Source organism: Cervus canadensis, chromosome 25, assembly GCF_019320065.1.
Source record: "Cervus canadensis isolate Bull #8, Minnesota chromosome 25, ASM1932006v1, whole genome shotgun sequence".
In the NCBI taxonomy this organism is placed as follows: domain Eukaryota; kingdom Metazoa; phylum Chordata; class Mammalia; order Artiodactyla; family Cervidae; genus Cervus; species Cervus canadensis.
This window is the reverse complement of record NC_057410.1, coordinates 19,125,683-19,134,396: the sequence shown is the minus strand read 5'-3', so window position 1 is coordinate 19,134,396 and position 8,714 is coordinate 19,125,683. Positions and strand designations below refer to the sequence as shown.

General features: G+C 37.4%; 1 pseudogene; it reads left to right on the top strand.

The window, feature by feature from the left end:
- The first annotated feature begins 6,854 nt into the window (after window positions 1-6,854).
- On the top strand, window positions 6,855-7,342 carry LOC122427833 (annotated as a pseudogene).
- The last annotated feature ends 1,372 nt before the right edge of the window (window positions 7,343-8,714 follow it).

Sequence of the window (8,714 nt, the reverse complement as noted above, 5' to 3'; positions counted from 1 at the left end):
GAAAAAGCTATAGTTTTTCTGGTTGTCATGTGTGGATGTGACAGTTGGACCATGAAGAAGGCTGAGTGCCAAGGAACTGATGCTTTCTAATCGTGGTGCTTGAGAAGACTATTGAGAGTCCTTTGGACCGCAAGGAGATCAAACCAGTCAATTCTAAAGGAAATCAACCCTGAATATTCATTAGAAGGATTGATGCTGAAACTGAAGCTTTAATACTTTGGCTATCTGATGCGAAGGGCCAACTTATTGGAAAAGACCATGATGATGGGAAACATTGAGGGCAGGAGGAGAAGGGGTGAGAGAGGATGGTAAGATTGAATGGCGTGAGACTCAGTGGATATGAATTTGAGCAAACTCCGGGAGATAGTGAAGGACAGGAAAGCCTGGTGTGCTGCACTGCATGGAGTCACAAAGAGTTGGACATGACTTAGCGACTGAACAACAATTGTTAGAAGTCATGATGAGGCTTCCCTTTATGGGAGGAAGTGACTGAGAGGGGACATTAAAGGACAGTTAGGGTACTGCTAATGTTATATTTCTGTTTTAATAATTTTATTTAATTTGTGGTTGCACCAGATCGTTGTTGCTGTGTGCATGCTTTCTTTATTTGAGGCAAGAGGGGCTACTCTTCGTTGCAGTGTCTGGGCTTCTCATTGCTGTGGCTTCTCTTGTGGAGCATAGGGTCTAGGCTCATGGGCTTCAGTAGTTGCAGCTTGCAGGCTCTAGAGTGTGGGCTCAGTATTATGGCCCATGGGCTTAGTTGCTCCTTGGCATGTAGAATCTTCTTGAACAAGGAATTGAATCCATGTCCCCTGGATTGGCAGGCGGATTCTTATCCACTGTACTATCAGGGAGGTCCAATGTCATATTTCTTGATCTGGATAACTCTTGCATGTTGAGTTTGCAAACATTCTTCGAGTTGTACATTTTTCACATTTTTCTATATATATATATCGTGGCTTAAATATATATATGTTGTGGTATCAAACATATAGTTTTGGGTAAAAAAGAAACAAGGATATATGTACAAATGTAAAATATATATATATATTTGTATATATAAATATGCAGCATTGTTTATGTAACTTAAATGCATACAAAAATGCAATATACATTTTATAAAAGAGCTCCCAAACAAAAGGATATACATTAAAAAATTTTGTCCCTGGTGGGGAAAGAGAGAGTGGAATGCAGATAAAAAGGGGTGGAAAGAAGGATAGAAAAAAAGGGTTTAGCTATAGTTTGTCTCCTTATGAAAAATAATTATTCATATATATAAAATACATTGTTGAGAATGAAGTCATATGTGTTAGCCAGTTTTAGTTTTTTAGGCTTAAATCTACTTACCTAAACTTCTACACCTGCTATACTCCTCCCATCCATCTTCCCCACTAACAATAATAAAAAAACTCAACATTAATTAATTATTTGGTGGTAAAATTAGATAAGAGGTACAGTTTCAAACATAGTTTAAAGAAATCCTCCAACTCAGATGGCAGTATCCCTAGAAGCTCCATGTATTTAATTATGTCATTTGTGCTCAAACCCATGCTTTCACAGCCGTATTTAATAAAATTCTGGAGCTACCACAAGTCTCTCAACTTAGCATTTCATTTAATAGGCAGCCCACTAATTATGTAAGAAAACCTAAGGAAAATTCCAAATTCCTGAAGAAAGGTTAACTGTGAGCCACTTAAAATCTATAAAATGTACAACAAGAAAAAAGGGCTCATAAATCCTAAATCTAAATGGAAATTTCCTAATGAGGGGAATGGAAATATGTATAACCCCTTACATTTCTAACATACTCTTAAATGTTCAGACATGAAGGTCTAATTGTAATTTGTACTCTATTCTCTCCTTTCTCTCTCATTAGTGTTCAGGAATGAATGGATAAAGAAAGTGTGCTTACGCATGCTCAGTCCCTCAGTGATATCCAACTCTTTGCAACCAAATAGACTGTAGCTTGCCAGGCTTTTCTGTCCATGGGATTTTCCCTGCAAGAAATATTAGAGTAGGTTGCAATTTCCTCCCCCAGGGGATCTTCCCAATCCAGGGTTTTAGCCCACATCTCCTATGTCTCCTGCTTTAGCAGACAGATTCTTTACCTCTGAGCCACCTGGGAATCCCAAAGAAGGTGTGATATATATATATATATATATATATTTCAGCCATGAGAAAGAAGGAAATTCTGCCATGTAAGGCAACATGAATGGGTCTTGAGGGCATTTTGCTAGTGAAATAAGTCAGAAAAGACAAATACTGTATGATTTCATTAAAACGTGGAATTTAAACCGTGAACACATAGAAACAGAATACAGAAAGGTAGCTACCAAGGGTTGGGGCTTGGATGGCAGGGGTGTGGGAGGATTGAGAGATGTTGGTCAAAGGGTTTACATTTCCAGATATAAGATGAATAAGTTCTGGGGATCAAATGTATAGGAAAGTGATTATAATTAACAATACTCTAATCTGTGCTTATGAGAGTAGATCTTAAATGTTTTCACTACAAAAAAAGAAATGATAATTATGTGATAATGGAGGTAACAGAACTAATGCTAAGGTGGGAATCATTTTATGATATGTAAGTATATCAAATCAACACATTAGAAACCCTAAACTTACACAACTTATATGTCAATTATACTTCCATAAAACTGTAAAAATTTAGGAAAACCTAGATACAAATAAACAGGTTATATGTAATATATTTATCTGATGGCAGATTATATGGCCATTAAAAAAACTATAAAAAGTAAAATGTTATCAATTAGAACAGTGAGCAGGAAGCTAGAGTCAAATAATGTTAGAAATTTTGCTGCATAGAAATTCAGTTGTGAATTTTTTATTATGAGCATCATATTAGAGTAAAAATTTGAGACAAGTGAAAGCAGGCTCATGCACTCTGAAAGAATCAGATTACATATTACAATGTCTTTAATCCTCTAAGGAAAGACAGGAGTAATTTTAAAGAAAAGTGTTTGTCCAGAGTTCAGTGGGAAATTTAACTCTCTAGTAATATTTTTTTTATAACAGAAAGACATTTTATTAAACTACTTATAGTGTTTACTGCTAGGCATGTAAACTATGTTCAGTATCATAAAATTAGCTTACATTTGGGTAATACTGCATTCTAGTATATAGAAAATATACGTCTTTGCTTTGCATCTAATCCTTCTGTATAGGTACCTGCCCTCTAGTGTGCCCTCCAGTCTGCCTTTAGATGTCAAATGTAACTATTTCAACTTTGTTAAAATGAAAGTTTACCTTGTGGTGAATGAGATTTTGTCACTATTCTTCCTTGTCACTGATAATTAAAAGCTAACTTTTTGCAAGATGATACTTTAAAAATGACTTCCTTACACTTACACATAACACTTATTAATTCAGTTTAGGACAGTTGATAATTTTATATGAACTCCAAACCCTACTTACAAATGTAATAATAGCATAACTCCCTATGCTTTAAGCAGTGGTTAGCAAACCACAATTGTTCTCTCTTTGGCATTTGATTCTTAACTTGTACATCTTCTGTTCCTTGGCATGCGTATTGAAAATGTCACCATGAAACTAATCATGTTTTCACATTTGAACCAGACAAATCTTATGTATTTGCCTGAGTCTCACATACTTCAGGAAATTCCAACTTCAGAAAGTTCTTTAGATTTGTATTGTTTCTAGAAAAATAAGAGAAAATCACCTAAACTCATTCTGGTAGAAACAACCTTCTCTTTTGTTAAAATATTTTCTGGTAGTCTAGGAAGAACTCTTTAAAATAAACATGCTCTCCCATATATTACAAAATTATTAGACCTTGGTTAGGTTGTTCTTTTGTTGGAATATGATAACATACCAAAGACTTAAGATCTCTGAAGGCAGAGCACTAAGATGAAAACTCATAGTAAAGAAAGATAAAAGATACAAGCACCCAAATATTCATAGCAGCTTATTTACAATAGCCAGGACATGGAAGCAACCTAAATGTCCATTAACAGAGGAATGGATAAAGAAGCGGTACATATATACAATGGAATACTGCTCAGTCATAAAAGGAACAAAACTGGGTCATTTGGAGAGACATGGATGGACCTAGAGGATGTCATACAGAGTGAAGTAAGTTAGAAAGAGAAAAACGAACATCATGTGTCAATGCATGTATATAGAATCTAGAAAAATGGTTTAGATGATCTTATTTGCAAAGCAGAAATAGAGACACAAATATAGAGAACAAACGTATGGAAACTAAGGCAGAAAGGGGAGGGGGAGAAGATTGGAAGATTGGGATTGACGCATATACACTATGGTACTATGTGTAAAATAGATAAGTAATGAGCAGAGACTGTATTGCACAGGGAAGTCTACTTAACGCACTGTGGTGACCTGAATAGGAAGGGAGCCCAGAAAGGAGAGCATATAGGTTTATGCCTGACTGGCTCACTTTGCTGTACATTAGAAACTAACACAAGAGTGTAAAGCAACTATACTCCAATGAAATTAAAAAACTAACTAAATAAATATGTTCCTATTGACTGAAACATATTAAAATCAGGTCTAATAAACTGGGCTTCCCAGGTGGCAATCGTGGTAAAGAACCTGCCTGCCAGTGCAGGAGACATGAGATGTGGGTTTGATCAGTGGGTTGGGAAGATCCCCTGGAGAAGGAAATGGCAACCAACTGCAGTATTCCTGCCTGGAGAATCCCATGGACAGAGAAGCCTGGCGGTCAACAGTCCATAGGGTCGCAAAGAGCTGGGCATGACTGAAGTGACTTAGCATGCACATATGTGAGTAAAAAAATAAAAGAAAGATTCATACATACTGACACTCTTCTATGAAGACAGTATGAAAAAGAAGATGGAAAATCAAACAGGATCTAACCATAATTATTCACCCTTACACATTCAGATCTGGCCAAGATGGTTATGTTCATCTTCTCTGACTTCTGATTTCATGAGCATAGTTCACTTTTAAGCTATGATGTAGAGTTGAGTGCTAATTTACTCCCTCTCTAAAGACCTTAATTTACATGATTATTTGCTATGGTCTAAAGCTAGGTAATTGTTCTCATCTCTTCCCTTTCTTAACTCAGCTTTTTAACACCATTTCTAGAGTCTGATTTTGTCATTAACAAAATACTCTTTCAGGAAACTGTCTAATTTCTAAGTTAAAGTACATAAAACATGTATTACTCAGATTTTATAGAATTGTTTTGTCCATATTTGACTACAATGAATTTTGCCAACATTTATTGACATTGAGTGTAGACCAGCCCAGACAAATGGTGTCACTCTCTGGTCCAGGGGCTTGCAGATGATAGCCACACATACATGCACACATACACCCTGTTGAATTAGCTAATCACAATTGTATAAAATTACTTTCCAGAATCAATTTCAAAACCCTGAAGTTTTAAATTACCTATTAAATCCTCTTCCTTGCAAACTAGTGATTAGGAAAAGAAGCATGTATATACAATGTGTCATACTTTCTATTTTTAACATTCATTGAAAAACAAGGCAAAACTCATTAATTTAAATGAAGGAAAATTTCCATGCCATTGTTTATTTTCAAAAGAACACAAAACCTTCATTTAAATTCAAAAGACAATAAAAAGTGAAGTTTCATCCACTACATTCATATTTTTTATTACCTTATTACCTATTTAGATCATTTATGTGTTTTCTCTTTTCTTGTTATTTACATGAAACCAGTTATCATGGGGTACATTTCTCTGCAGTACTTGCTTTGAGACAAGGCATTACATGTGTTCCCAAAATTTAATGAGGGCAATTTTCACATATTTGAGGTGCATTATATTCTAATGTTAAGAATATAAGTTCTGAAGTAAAAATGTCAGCGTTTGAAACTTGGCTCCATCACTTTTCAGCTATATAAATTTGAGGCATTATATTTAATGTCTCTGGGCTTCCATTTCCTTATTTACAATCTAGATAAAATACTATCTAGGTCAAAGCACATTTTAAGAGAATTAAATGAATGCATTTGTGTAAAGCACATAGAAAAGTACTTAGCATACAGTTCTCAGTAAATGTTAGTTATATTTTTATTAGTTGTATATATCATTGCATCTTTACTACATATAACATTCCTATGTAGGCAAACAGTTTTTAGAGATTTAAGTTTTTCTTGGGTGGAATATCTTGAACAAGAGGTGCAACTAGGACAGTGAATGTGGACTGAGAACAGAAAAAAAAGAAAAATAGAAAATGAAGAAATCACCAAACTAAATCTGAAGGAAAAATGAATGACAATCAAGAAAACTGGGGAAAACTGCAGCTGAGAAGGGAGAAAAGCTACCAAAAAGATCCGGGATGAAAATGTGAGTAGCAGGGTAAGGAGTGGTGGCGGGGTAGGGGGAAGGCAGGGAGCCGGAGAGCCAAGAGCCGGAGTCAGAGTGGGAGGTGCGCAGACTGGTGTGCGCCGCAGCCCTCCCTGACCTGCAGGGCTGGTGAGAGGTGGACCACTGCGAAGAACTGCCCTGAACCTGCAGGCCCAGCAGCTGCCACTCTGTGAGATCATTAAGAGGCGGGAAGTCAAGGCCTGATGCAGTAAGGATGGAGAGCAACAGGCAGAGCCTGGGCTGGCTAATCATAGCATAGGGCTGCAGCCAAGGATGATTCTATGACCTCTGTTCAGAGAGAGTGGCCACATCCCTGGACCAACCACAAAGAGAAGACTTTGTGGATCGCAGTTTCTATGGCATCAAGACAGTCCAGCTCTTGGAATTTAAGCTTGGCCATCCTGACACGTTACCCTGATCCCAGGCAACCAGACGGTCTCCAGATTGCCCAGGTCTATAGCTTCTCTGCTGAGCACTGACACGATGTGACCCCATGACCATGTAGCGCTACTGCCCTGAGATCTTTGACTATCTCAGCCTGTTAGCCATCATGGATGACACCAGGCCTCTCTCCCTCTGCCCAGACCCTGAACCAGATCCAAGATGATTGATCCAAAGCAAGATGTGCCTCTTGACGGCCTGTGTGTGACCTGCTCAGTCAGACCCTCAAGATACAACAGGCCTGTGTACGAGCCCCCGTGGGACTGGCTACCTATTTGGCAGTGATGTGATGGCCCAGTTCCATGCAGCAGGACATCGACATGATCTGAGCCCTCCAGCTGGTGACAGGTTACAAGTGGCACTTCAGTGAGATGGTGCCCGTTGTTCAGCCATCACACAGCTACTGCTAGAGCTGTGGAAATGTGGCAGCCATCTTAGAGCTGAATGAGCATCTTCAGGAAAGTTTTAGCATCTTGGGCCCCTCCCCAAGAATCATGGGGCATCCCCTTCAAGAAGCCAAGGGCTGAATACATTCTGTGAGCCTCTGGGCTTCTGCCCCTTTTGAAGCTCCTCTGGCCCTCAAACCACTATTGACTCTGCCCTCTTCTCCAGGTGGAAGCTGGGTATTGAGGATGGGCATTGTCCCCAGCTCAACTCTCCCACTGTAAGAGGGCACTTCAAGGAGGAGAATTTTCTCTGGAGGGCCTCAGAGCCTCAGCTCCAGACTTCTCCTTTCCTTTCTGCCCACTTGAACCATCCAATAATATTTTTTGTTTTTAATTATTTTCTTTTTCATTTTTAGATCAAAATTTTTAGAAAAAAAAAGAAAAATGTTTAATTGATTAAATTAAAAACTGAGACAACCTGAAGAAAGATATCAGGTAAATAATAGTTCAGAAGTTAATACAGAAAACTATAAAAATGTGACTCAATGACTATAATTTAGATAACACTATTCTATTCCATATTTCTTTCTGATCAGGGTCCCTGCTTTAAGTTTCCCTAGCATGTAACTTACTTGAGTTATTTCTGGTAACCTATGTTATTATATCACAATCAGTCTATTAGATGGGTTTATTTAACATTTATTTAACATTAGGGGATATATATTTCAATCATCAACTTTATGATAAACCTTGGTAAGAAGGGTACACATTCCTAGAGATGAAATTAGAGGATCTCTTCAGGGCTTACATCTATTTACAGATTCTGGTCTAGAATCAATTTCAGTGTCCACCTCCAATGAACTTTACCCCTACAACATATTTGATGACTGTATAACATTCATCATGCTCTCATCTTTGCAGTTGATGAAAATGTGTGAATGATCAAAGAATGAATGATTTCCTTACATTTAGTGCATGTGTAATGTTTGAGTATACAGTTTTACAGATGACTGCTTGTACGATGCAGTGTTGAAGTGTTTCAAAGCCCCTTAATGGGCAACAAGTTGGTTCCCAACCGCCTATTTTAAAAAATGCAAACATAACATCAAGATTCTCTTAAGGTAACTCCTATACCCAAATCCAATATGCATATCTACCTGTATCATTTCTCAAAATGCAGTTTTCTTCAGGCTGGGAATCTTTGTGATTGCAATGATGCTTTTTAACTCAAGTGAGTTTTTAGGGGGAAATCAAAAAAGTTCTTCTCTGGAGCATACACTATGGCAGACTGGAATTCAATTTCTGACATAACATCTGAGACTGAGGGCTGAAGTTTGCACTGCTTTACTACAATGTTCACTAGTTTACAGACTTTTGAGACCTATACTAGAGAAAAATTGCTTTTGCAGAAAAAATAAGAAAAACCATACCCTTACCAAAAAAAAAAAAAAAAGAATTTACCAAAGCTGGCGAGATAACATGCATAAAAATGTAGAATTTATTTGTACATAGAGTCCTAAGCTTAG